Here is a 13,612-nt window from a genome sequence, read left to right as displayed (position 1 = left end):
ACTGTGCCCAAAGGGAGATGGGAAATAATTCGGAGAACAAGCAGCTTGCGAGAAATACCATGTGATTTCACTCATATGTGTAATTTAAGAAACAAAACAAAAGAGCAAAGAAAAAAAAAGAGAGAGGCAAACCAAGAAACAGGTTCTTAACAATAGAGAGCAAACTGATAGTTACTAGAGGGGAGGTGGGTGGGGGTTTGGGTTAAACAGGTGATGGGGATTGATTAAGGTATGCACTTATCTGTCTGATGAGCAGTAGGTGATGTAGGGAATTGTTGAATCACTGTATTGTACACCTGGAACTAGTATAACACTGTAAACAGGGATGCCTGAGTGACTCAGTTGATTAAGCGTCTGCCTTCTGCTCGGGTCATGATCCCAGAGTTATGGGATGGAGTTCCATATCAGGCTCCCTGCCCATCAAGGAGCCTGCTTCTCCCTCTGCCTGCCTTTCCTTGTGCTTGTGCTTGCTCTCTCTCTCAGACAAACAAATAAAATCTTTTAAAGAAAAATAACATTGGGGTGCCTGGGTGGCTCAGTGGTTTGGGCTGCTGCCTTCGGCTCGGGTCATGATCTCAGGGTCCTGGGATTGAGCCCCGCATCGGGCTCTCTGCTCCGCAGGAAGCCTGCTTCCCTCTTTCTCTCTCTCTCTCTCTGCCTGCCTCTCTGCCTACTTGTGATCTCTGTCTGTCAAATAAATAAATAAAATCTTTAAAAAAATAATAATAACATTGTAAATAAACGCACACAAAGAAAGAAATCAAGCAGCATGTTCCCCCCGGGGCCCTAAGTTTGAATCTGGATGTACCTCTTCGCCTTCCTTTGATCCTTTTTTTTTTTTTTTAAGATTTTATTTATTTAATTGACAGAGATCACAAGTAGGCAGAGAGGCAGGCAGAGAGGAAGGGAAGCAGGCTCCCTGCTGAGCAGAGAGCCCGATGCGGGGCTCAATCCCAGGACCCTGAGACCATGACCTGAGCCGAACCCACTGACCTAACCCACTGAGCCACCCAGGCACCCCTTTTCTTAAAGATTTTTAAAATTTGGGGCGCCTGGGTGGCTCAGTGGATTAAGCCGCTGCCTTCGGCTCAGGTCATGATCTCAGTGTCCTGGGATCGAGCCCCGCATCGGGCTCTTTGCTCAGCAGGAGCCTGCTTCTCTCTCTCTCTCTGCCTGACTCTCTGCCTACTTGTGATCTCTCTCTCTGTCAAATAAATAAATAAAATCTTAAAAAAAAAAAAAGATTTTTAAAATTTATTTGAGAGAGAGAGCACAAGCAGGGGGCAGGGAGAAGGAGAAGCAGACTCCCCACTGAGCAAGGAGCCTGATGTAGTGCTCAGTCCCACGACCCTGGGATCATGACTTGGACCAAAGGCAGAGGCTTAACTGACTGAGCCACCCAGGCGCCCCTCTTCCTTCAATTCTTATTAAGTGTCAACTATATGCCAAACACCCAACAAGACAGATGTATCACCTGTCTTCATGGAGCTACCCTCTAGCTGGGAAGGCCAACCTGTTGACAATTACAGTTGTCTTCATGAAGACAAAGGTACCTACATCAAGTTTTCACAACCATGACAGCATTGACTTTTGGGGCCTGATAATTCTTTGTTGGGGACTCGAGTAGGGAGGCTACTGTGTGTATTGTAGGATACCGAGTGGAATCCCCAGCTTCCATCCACTGGCTTCCAGCAGCACGCTCCCCGATCCAGCTGTGCAACCACTAATGTCTCCAGACATTGCCAAATATCCCTTGGTGGGTGGGTGTGGGGAGGAACAAATTCCCAGCGTTGCCCAGCCCCCACATTTTGAGAACCCCTGCCCCAGAGCCTCAGTGGGTGCCATCCAACTCAGGATGGGGGAGGGGAGTCCAAACTGTGCAGGAGATAACTGAACATTTCTCAGCGATGGCATGAGCTTAACTTACTCCCCAGTGTGACTTCCAGAGTATGTCTTTGTCACTCTGAAAATCAAATAAACATGTCAGGATGCAATCTCTGAAAAATTAATAAGTCAACCAAAATATTAAGGCAAGCAACCTCACCTGGCTAGGGCAATTCCGGTTTCCAGCTCTTGCCACCTTTTACACTCAAAAGCGTCTTGCTTTGGAGTATGATGGCATTACTGTCCCAGGGTCCCTCAACACTATGTGTAACTTTAAACTTTTAAAAAGTATTGTTACAGGGGCACCTGGGTGGCTCAGTGGGTTAAAGCCTCTGCCTTCAGCTCAGGTCATGATCCCAGGGTCCTAGGATCAAGCCCCACATCATCCGACTCTGCTCAGCAGGGAGCCTGCTTCCCCGTCCCTCTCTCTCTGCCTGCTTCTCTGCCTACTTGTGATCTCTGTCAAATAAATAAATAAAATATTAAAAAAAATAAAAAGTATTGTTACAATACCTACTGGATTTAAATATGATCTCAAATATGATCTATAGATACAGGTATTTTTATATCTGTATGATATAGATATAAATATCTGCATAGGAAAAACTATAATGAAACATAACAAAATGCTATGTGAATCATGTCATTCATTAATATATTAGTTTACATTTCTGGGGCACTTGGGTGGCTCAGTGGGTTAAAGCCTCTGCCTTCGGCTCAGGTCATGGTCTCAGGGTCCTGGGATCGAGCCCCGCATCGGGCTCTCTGCTCGGCGGGGAGCCTGCTTCCCTCCTCTCTCTCTGCCTGCCTCTCTGCCTACTTGTGATCTCTGTCTGTCAAATAAATAAATAAAATCTTTAAAAATATATATATATTAGTTTACATTTCTAAATTATGTACCAGATAATTTCCAACTCTTTAAGCCGGCAGTGGGGATAGTGGAAAACCTGCCAGAATACAAAAAAAAACAGGGTCCAGGGCCGCATGGCTGGCACAGTCTGTTGAGTCTCCGACTCTTGGTTTCCGCTCAGGTCGCGATCTCAGGGTCATGGGCATGGCACCGCGTGGGGCTCTGTGCTCAGCCCGGAGTCTGCTTGGGATTCTTTCCCTCTGCCTCTCCCCCTCTTCTGCCCCTCCACCCTTTTTTTTTTTTTTTTTTAAAGATTTTATTTATTTACTTGACAGAGAGAGATCACAAGTAGGCAGAGAGGCAGGCAGAGAGAGAGAGGAGGAAGCAGGCTCCCGGCTGAGCAGAGAGCCTGATGCAGGACTCGATCCCAGGACCCTGAGATCATGACCTGAGCCGAAGGCAGCGGCTTAACCCACTGAGCCACCCAGGCGCCCTGCCCCTCCACCCTTAATGTGAGCACACTCACTCTCTATCTCAAATAGATAAATAAATAAATAAAATCTTGAAAAAAAAAAAAATCAGGATCCAAATGAAGTCCACACCTGGCATCTTGGGAGACTCTTTTAGTCCACAGGCTCCTCTCCACCACCTTAGGCAAGCCTCCTAGCCCCTTTCCCTACTTAAATTCTTGTTCCTGCTCTGATCCAGTCCCTACATGGCAGATGAGAATCTGCAAAAATGTCAACGAGATCAACACCTCACTTAACCCTTCAGTACTTCAAAAGGCTCTAGGGCCCCCACCCCCCCACCCCCAAAAAGGCTCTCAGGCCTTGGCCCCACCTGCCACTCCAACTTCTTTAGGGGCCGGGAAACAGCCTTGCTCCCTTCAACTCTTCTGTTAATTTCGACTCTTCCTTCCGTCCCCAGTGCAACGTCTCTTCCCCAGAAGGACCTCCCCTGACCACCCTCTCGAAAGAAAGCCTCCATTATTCCCTCCCGCAGCACTCCATTTTCTCCCCCATAGCATTTCTTGCACATTGTTGTTATATTTTCACCCTGTGTTTACTTCATTACCATCTCTCTCCATAGACTGTCTGTCCCATGAAAGCATAGACCATGTCGGTGTGTGCCATGACTCTGTCTCCATTGTCCCAAAGCACTCAGGAAGGGCACAATAACTATTTGTTGAACAAAGATGAGCTAGTCGACCTCACAGAGCACACAGGTCAGTGTCTCTGCTCATTCTCTCTTCATCTAGGACCGAGCTTCCCCTTTTCTAGCTACTGGACTTCTGGGCTACTTCCTCATTCTCATACACAGACAAGGGGAGAACACATTAGTGAAATAAAACAATGGGATGTAATTTGGCAATAACTACCAAATTTTAGACAATGCAGTGGTTTCATTTCCCAGACTTCTCTTATAAATGTATTTACCCAAGAGCACAAAAGGTTAATCACAAGGGTGTTTCTGCAGCCTGGTAGGTAATAGTCCAGTCCGAGAAGCAACCAGAATGCATATCAAAGGAGGAGTGGTTAGATAAAGACTATGACTTGGTTGAATACACTTTGCAGCCCTTAACCTGGAGGAGAGCAGTGTCCTCACAGATGGTTAAGAGCAGGGACTTCAGACCCAGGTCCCATGGATTTAAATGCATGTTCCAGGGGCGCCTGGGTGGCTCAGTGGGTTAAAGCCTCTGCCTTTGGCTCAGGTCATGATTCCAGGGTCCTGGCATCAAGCCCCACATCGGGCTCTCTGCTCAGCAGGGAGCCTGCTTCCTCCTCTCTCTCTGCCTGCCTCTCTGCCTACTTGTGATCTCTGTCTGTCAAATAAATAAGTAAAATCTTTTAAATAAATAAATAAATAAATGCATGTTCCACCACCTAATATCTGTGTGACCTTGGGAAAGTTGCCTCAGTTTCCTTATCTGTGAAATGGAATGATTGAGGGTTGTTGTGGGGCATAGTAAGTTAGTACATGTGAACTATCTAAACAATACGTGGCAATGAGAGTTATACACAGGAAAACTGTGTATACACAGGAGAAATGCCCATGCTATGTTGTGTAGTTTATTTTTAATTAACTAGGTTTTTTTTCTTTAAGTTTTTTTTTTTTTTTTTAAGATTTTATTTATTTATTTGACAGAGAGAAATCACAAGTAGATGGAGAGGCAGGCAGAGAGAGAGAGAGAGGGAAGCAGGCTCCCTGCTGAGCAGAGAGCCCGACGCGGGACTTGATCCCAGGACCCTGAGATCATGACCCGAGCCAAAGGCAGCGGCTTAACCCACTGAGCCACCCAGGCGCCCCTCTTTAAGTTTGTTTTTGTTAGTCATCTCTACACTCAGTGTGGGGCTCAAACTCACAACACTGAGATCAGGAGTCACATGTTCTACTGACTGAGCCAGCCAGGTGCCCCAATTAACTATATTTATATATATTTTTTTTAATTTTTTTTTTTTTGACAGAAAGAGAGATCATAGGCAGGCAGAGGGAGGCAGGCAGAGAGAGAGAGGGAAGCAGGCTCCCTGCCGAGCAGAGAGCCCGATTCGGGGCTCGATCCCAGGACCCCAGGATCATGACCTGAGCCGAAGGCAGAGGCTTAACCCACTGAGCCACCCAGGCGCCCCACTGATTAACTATATTTTTAACTGAAAATTTAAACTGAACACCTCTATGTGCCAGGCACTAGTTAATAGGGGCACCTGGCTGGCTCATTCAGAAAAGCATGTGACTCTTGATCTCAGTGTTGTGAGTTCAAGCTCCACACTGAGTGCAGAGATTATTAAAAGGAAAGAAAAAAATTTTTAAACACCAGCAAAAAAAAAAAAAAAAAAAAAAAAATTCACACAGGATGACACAGTAAATAATGAAAAATAAGTCTGTCTCCCATCCCAGAGACAGCCACTGTTCATGGTTTCTTAGGAATTTTTCCAGAAATGTTTTATATATATATATAAACTTATATGTGTGATTATTATTCTCTCTCTCACACACACATATACATATACCCATCTTTTCCTTTTTTTTTTCTTTTTTTTTTTTTTTAAAGATTTTATTTATTTATTTGACAGAGATCACAAGTAGGCAGAGAGGCAGACAGAGAGGAGGAAGCAGGCTCCCTGCTGAGCAGAGAGCCCCATGTGGGGCTCGATCCCAGGACCCTGAGATCACGACCTGAGCCGAAGGCAGAGGCTTTAACCCCCTGAGCCACCCAGGCGCCCCCCATCTTTTCCTTTTAAAAACTCTGTCTTATGGGCGCCTGGGTGGCTCAGTGGGTTAAGCCGCTGCCTTCGGCTCAGGTCATGATCTCAGGGTCCTGGGATCGAGTCCCGCATCGGGCTCTCTGCTCAGCGGGGAGCCTGCTTCCCTCTCTCTCTCTCTATGCCTGCCTCTCTGACTACTTGTGATTTCTCTCTGTCAAATAAATAAATAAAAATCTTGAGAAAAAAAAAAAAAAAACTCTGTCTTACAGCTTGCTTTTTACACTTTTAAAAAAGATTTTGTTTATTTATTGAGAGAGAGAGAGCACACACATGAACAGGTGGAGGGGGAAAAGAAGAAAGAGAATCCCAGGGGCACCTGGGTGGCTCAGTGTGTTCAGCCTCTGCCTTCGGCTCAGGTCATGATCTCAGGGTCCTGAGATCAAGCTCCTCATCGGGCTCTCTGCTCATTGGGGAGTCTGCTTCCCCCCACCCTCCGCCTGCTGCTCTGCCTACTTCTGATCTCTGTCAAATAAATAAGATCTTAAAAAAAAAGAGAGAGAAAAAAACAGTATTCATTATTTTTTCACCACACCCAGTGCTCCATGCAGTCCGTGCCCTCTATAATACCCACCACCTGGTACCCCAACCTCCCACCCCGCCCCCGCCACTTCAAACCCCTCAGATTGTTTTTCAGAGTCCATACTCTCTCGTGATTCACCTCCCCTTCCAATTTACCCCAACTCCCTTTTCCTCTCTAACACCCCTTGTCCTCCATGATATTTGTTAGGCTCCACAAATAAGTGAAACCATATGATAATTGATTCTCTCTGCTTGACTTATTTCATTCAGCATAATCTCTTCCAGTCCCGTCCATGTTGCTACAAAAGTTGGGTATTCATACTTTCTGATGGAGGCATAATACTCCATAGTGTATATGGACCATATCTTCCTTATCTATTCGTCCGTTGAAGGGCATCTTGGTTCTTTCCATGGTTTGGAAAAAACTATGTTTCCATAGTTTGCTGCTATAAACATTGGGGTACAGATGGCCCTTCTTTTCACGACATCTGTATCCTTGGGGTAAATACCCAGGAGTGCAATTGCAGGGTCATAGGGAAGCTCTATTTTTAATTTCTTGAGGAATCTCCACACTGTTCTCCAAAGAGGCTGCACCAACTTGCATTCCCACCAACAGTGTAAGAGGGTTCCCCTTTCTCCACATCCTCTCCAACACATGTTATTTCCTATTTTGTTAATTTTGGCCATTCTAACTGGTGTGAGGTGATATCTCAATGTGGTTTTAATTTGAATCTCCCTGAGGGCTAATGATGATGAACATTTTTTCATGTGTCTGATAGCCATTTGTATGTCTTGATTGGAGAAGTGTCTGTTCATATCTTCTGCCCATTTTTTTATATGTTTGCCTGTTTCGTGTGGGTTGAGTTTGAGGAGTTCATTATAGATCCTGGATATCAACCTTTTGTCTGTACTGTCATTTGCAAATATCTTCTCCCATTCCGTGGGTTGCTGCTAGAGATGCTGTGGCAAAGGGTGGGCCACACAGACCACAGTCCCAGGGCTCTGTTGTGCTGCCTGGCTGTGCAGGGATCCTTAATCTCTCGGAGCGCAAGCATGGAATGGGACTTGCTTTGCTTAAAGGCTTTGATAAGGAGAGCTCCGGGTATGGAGCCCTCATCCAATGCTTTAGTGTGCTTCTTGAAGTCTTCTCATTACACTCCAGTGAGCATCCTAGCTCATGTTTAAAAACAGAGCATATACTTGTCCTGGGGAACTCTAAGTTTCAAAACAGATAGGGACAGAAGACCACTGAGTGTGCTCCAAGACTCATTTCAGTGTTTCTTCCTTTTCATGCCTGTGAATGATGCATATTCCATTTCCTTTGCTTATAATCTATTTAAAATTCAGTATTACTCTTGTGATTTAAGCATTTCTTCTGTGCTTAAATCCAATAAACATTTTTTAATGGCTGTGAAAAAAAAAAGAGAGAGAGAGAGAGAATCCCAAGGAGACTCCCCGCTGAGCATGGACCTCGACACAGGGCTCCACCTCACGACCCGGAGATCCTGACCTGAGCCAAAATCAAGAGTCCCCCGATTAACTGACTGAGCCACCCAGGCACCTTAACTTTTTATGCTTTACAGTGTAGCTTGGAGACTGTTCCATACCATACATACCTATCTCATTTTTTCCCCCTGTAAAATACGCCACCTAAAGAGAACTATTTATTCAGTTCCCTACTGGTGGATATTTTAGTGGGCTTTAGGTCTTGTTAATACACAGACTCCAGCAATGAATATCCTTGGATATAGCCAAAATATGGTTAAGTTTAAAAGAAGTCAGAATCCATATTTTATTTTATTTTAAGATTTTATTTATTTGACAGACGGAGATCACATGTAGGCAGAAAGGCAGGAAGAGCGAGAGGAGGAAGCAGGTTCCCCGCTGAGCAGAGAGCCCGATGCGGGGCTTGATCCCAGAACCCTAGGATCACAACCTGGGCCAAAGGCAGAGGCTTTAACCCACTGAGCCACCCAGGCACGCCCATATTTTATTTTTATAATGCATGTTTGTGTGTGTCTAAGTATACACCCATTGAAAATAATTGGAATCTGTAGGAATTAGGAATAAAGAATAAAAAGAACAGGGCGCCTGGGTGGCTCAGTGGATTAAGCCGCTGCCTTCAGCTCAGGTCATGATCTCGGGGTCCTGGGATCGAGTCCCGCATCGGGCTCTCTGCTCAGCAGGGAGCCTGCTTCCCTCTCTCTCTCTCTGCCTGCCTCTCCGTCTACTTGTGATTTCTCTCTGTCAAATAAATAAATAAATAACCTTTAAAAAAAAAAAAAAGAATAAAAAGAACAAAAGAGCCAGCATGTTTAAAGTGGGTTTAAAAAAAGTGTCACCCACACAATAAAACCTTCCCAAAAGTTGTCTCCCAATGTAGAAACAATCTCATCACCTTCTCTCAACTCTTGGTTCACACCTCGGTTATAGACAGAATATTCCTGCCTCTCGCTCCTGCATGCCTGCCTAGTGATCCTCCTGTCCAGGATGACCCAGCCCAGCATCTGGCACATAGAAGGTGTTCAGTAAACATTTTTGGAATGAAGTTAACCCTCTAACCTCCAGTTTCCCTGTATATTTGGGAAAGTGGAGCTGCAGTTCACAGCCATCACGAGAAATTACCGAGTGGTGTGAATGTTCTCGAAAAAGACAAAACAGGTGCCTGGGCGGCTCAGTGGGTTAAGTATCTGCCTTAAGCTCAGTTCATGATCTGAGTCCATGGGTCTCCCTGCTCCACGGGGGATCTGCTTTTCCCTTTCCCTCTGCTTCTGCCTGCTGCTCCCACTGCTTATGTGGGTTCACTCTCTGTCAAATAAATAAATAAAATCCTAAAAAAGACAAAGATGAAACAGTGTTTAAAAATACTCAAGGAGGGCACCTGGGTGGCTCAGTGGGTTGAGCCGCTGCCTTCGGCTCAGGTCATGATCTCAGGGTCCTGGGATCGAGTCCCGCATCGGGCTCTCTGCTCAGCAGGGAGCCTGCTTCCTCCTCTCTCTCTGCCTGCCTCTCTGCCTACTTGTGTTCTCTGTCAAATAAATAAATAAAATCTTTAAAAAAAATAAATAAATAAAAATAAAAATACTCAAGGATAATCACTTAATCTGAAATGTATCCTATGGGCTGACAAGGTTAAAATACCTGCAGTGTAGCCGGTTCAAAGGCCTGACGCAGCTTCCCCGTATGACACCAGCATGTTCAATTTGCTTCCAGACAAAAAGAGGACAGAGCAGGAGGAATAGAGTTGTTAGCTGAGCAGAGTCCTGCTGTCATGTCTTCTAGATTCGAAACCATCTGGGCTTGTTCCCAATCCAGAAGTAAATCGTTTTTGAAAGGTTCTGCCCCCTGAGTTCCACATCTGTTAAAAAGTTGGAGCCTTGGGGTGCCTGAGTGGCTCAATCCTTAAGGGTCTGCTTTCAGCTCAGGTCATGATCCCAAGGTCCTGGGATCAAGCCCCACATCGGGCTCTTTGCTCAACAGGGAAGCCTGCTTCTGTCTCTGCCTCTGCCCCTGCTCATGTGCTCTCTCTTGCTGACTCTGTGTCTCTCAAATAAATAAATAAAATCTTAAAAAAGAAAAAAAAGAGTTAAAGGATAATTCATTCAGGGGTGCCTGGCTAACTCAGTCAGTAAAGCATGCAACTCTTGGTCTCAGGATTATGAGTTCAAGTCCCACACTGGGCATGGAGCCTATTTTGAGTAAATTAAAAAAAAAAAAAAAAAAAAGATTACTCTGGTTGCTGCTATATGGAGAATGAGGAGCTAGAATGGAGGTAGGGAAATCAGTGAGGAGGTTATCTGGTAGGAGGAAATAATGGTTGAAACTAGGGAATGGTAGCTGTGGAGACATGGTTCTCAACCATGGTGATTTTGTCCCTCCCTGTCCTTCCCCTACTACCCAGGCCAGGGACATTTGGTGACAGCTGGAGACATTTTTGGTTGTCACAACCAGGAAGATGCTACTAGCATCTATTGGGGAAAGACCACAGATGCAGCCGAGCATCCAGCAGCAAAGCACCGGCCAGCTCTCAGAACAAAGAGTTGCCTAATCCAGAATGTCCAAAGGATGGCAGCTAAGAAACCTTGCTTTAGAGGAAGTGAGAAGTATCCGATGTGGGATGCCCTTTGAAACTGGAATGCATAGGGTGCCTGGGTGGCTCAGTCGGTTGGGCGACTGCCTTCAGCTCTGGTCATGATCCTGGAGTCCCAGGATCGAGTCCCACCTCAGCTTTGTGGGGAGTCTGCTTCTCCCTCTGACCTTCTCCCCTCTCATGTTCTCTCTCTCACTCTCAAATAAATAAATAAAATAAAAGAAAATAAAAAACAAAACAAAACAAAACAAAAAAAGAAAAGAAACTAGAATGGAAATAATTTGAGTTTGGGTGTGGGGAATGAGAGAAAGAGGAATCAAGAGTGATTCTAAGCCTTTTGGCCTGGACAACCGAGTGAATGAGGGTACTATTTACTGGGATGGGAAACTCTGAAGGAAGAACAGATTCTGGGTAGGGACAGGTGGTAATTCATGAGTCTGTTTATGAATGGGCTGAATCAAAGATGCCTACTGGACACCCAGTGGTGATGTTACACAGGCAATTGGCTGTTTAGGCTTGAGTTCAGGAGAGATATGAGTGGGTGCTATCAACATGGGAATCATCAGAAAAAAGGCTGGATTTTAAATCAGTAGATTACAAGAGATCACCTAAGAAGTGACTATAGACAGAGAAGGACTGAGCCCTGTGGACTTTCACATCTAGGAGTAGGACCAGGACAGGAGGAGGAAGAGGCAGCCAAGGAGATGGGGAAGCAGCAGCAGGGAAGGAGGGGGAGAAAACCAGGTGAGGGTGGTGCCTGGGAGCCAAGGGAAGCAGGCACTACCAGCTGCATCAAATACTGCTATAGGGTTACGGAGACAGAAACAGAATTGCCCACTGGAACTGCACTGTGAAGGTTAGCAGCAGCTTTGCCAAAGGCAGGTTCCATGGAGAGAGTTTAGGAGAGAGGAGGTGAGCAGTAGAAATAGGCAATTAGGAAAAGATAATTCTGAGTTGTGCCATTAAAAAAAAAAAAAGCAACAGACTATGTACCAATAGTCAGAGGAGGATCGGAGGCCAAGGATGGAAAGATAATACAATGCATTTGTAGGCTGAAGGAAAGATCTAGAAGAGAAGGGGAAATTGTCAATGTGGACCTCCATTGTATCCTTACTACTTTTCAGGAGCTGTGGTAGGCATTTTATTTTTTATATGGATTCCTCAGTTGTACACCAAACCAATGAGGAAGATAATGCTGTCATCCCCATTTCCCAGAAGACAAATTGAGGCATGGAGAGGAAGGGTTAGTACATGGCCACGGTTTCATGACCAGTAAGTGGTGGAACTTGTCTATAACCAAGAGGTCTGACTCTGGAGCCCTTGTGTTCATTTTCTCCTTCAGCTGAATTTATCTCTTATGGCAAGATATAACCACTAGCTAAAATTTATATCTGTCATCCTGTGTTATATCCCTTCAGAGGAAAACAAAACTATGGACCCTTCATAAAATTTTTTTTTTTTAAGATTATATTTATTTAGTTGACACAGAGAAATGCAGCTAGAGAGGGAATACTAGCAGGGGGAGTGGGAGAGGGAGAAGAAGGCTTTCTGCGGAGCAGGGAGCCCAATGAGGGCCTTGATCCCAGGATCCTGGGATCATGACCCGAGCCTCCCATGTGCCCCACTATGGACCCTTCAAGGCTTGGTTGAAGCGAATCTTCTGGAATTTGTATCTGACTTCTCCCACACCGACCCCCTCTGTTTTGGACCCACCACCCACCTAATGCAGTCTGTTTACTTACCTGTCTGTGCTCCTCAAGGGCAGGGCTGCGTCTAATTCATCTTTTTATCTCTGGCTGGCAGGACAGGCCCTCCAGCTATAAATACCTGTCAAGGAGTTGAATGGATGAATGACTGAAGGAATGTGAAGTTACTAGGAATGTTGGCAACCATAAGACCGCAGAATATGGGCATCTAAATTTGCAAGCTGGGTACATACCGAAGTGCTCTCAAAAATCAGAGCACAGGGGTGCCTGGGTGGCTCAGTGGGTTAAGCCTTTGCCTTCAGCTCAGGGTCTTGGGATGGAGCCCCGCATCAGGCTCTCTGCTCAGCCGGGAGACTGCTTCCTCCTCTCTTTCTGCCTGCCTCTCTGCCTACTTGTGATCTCTATCAAATAAATAAATAAATAATCTTAAAAAAAAAAAAAAAAGACTTCTTTAAAAAAAAAAAAAATTCAGAGTGCAGAGGACTCCCTGAGGAGTGGAGGCTTGTGGCTGAGGTGCTTGCTAGGGATGTAACTGCCCCCAGACCCTTTACTCAGCATGTCTGAGGCGGAGCCCAAAACTTAGTTTAAGAAGGTGCTTCCCTTTTCAAAGAATCCCATGTGTGTACTCTGTGGTCTTACCACTGGAAGGCACCAGGCAATCAGGAGACTTGGATTCCAGTTCACATTCCCCACTTAACGTGCGTGTGGATAGAGTTGCCCGATAAAATACTGCATATGCAATCTCTGAGGTCTGCTATATTAAAAAAAATTACTCGTTTATATGAAATTCAAATTTCACTGGGCCCCTACACGTTTATTTGCCAGTCTGGCAACATTCCAACTGGGTGACCTTGGCCAAGCTACCTAATAACCCCTTCGATCTTCAGGATCCTTATTTATAAAATGGAGACATTTTTGAGCTTTCCTCATGGTCATGAGGATTAAATAAGGTCTTTAAAGTGCTTTGTCAGCGGATGGCACATGCTAAGCGCCCAATAAATGAGTTAAAATTTACAACATTTATTTTAATTTCCTTTTCTCCCAGAGCATTAAAATACAATCTATCAAATTAGATTTACACACAACTTCTCAGAAACGCATCAGGTAAATGGTCAGTTAATGTGAGTCTGGGCAAATGGCGGGATGGGAACTATGGAGAGATCTAGTCAGCCCTGAGCCCCAAAGAGAGGGTTAATGGAGGACCTCCACAGTCTCATTCAGCTGCTAATTTCTCAGTCAGATCTTGGAGTTTTCCCAAATCAGCCAGCCAGTAAAAGAAAGATGTGATCCTTCCAGAAAC

Source organism: Mustela erminea, chromosome 5 (assembly GCF_009829155.1).
Source record: "Mustela erminea isolate mMusErm1 chromosome 5, mMusErm1.Pri, whole genome shotgun sequence".
NCBI classification, from domain to species: Eukaryota; Metazoa; Chordata; class Mammalia; order Carnivora; family Mustelidae; genus Mustela; species Mustela erminea.
The sequence above is the reverse complement of the archived record's forward strand: the minus strand, read 5'-3'. Positions refer to the sequence as shown.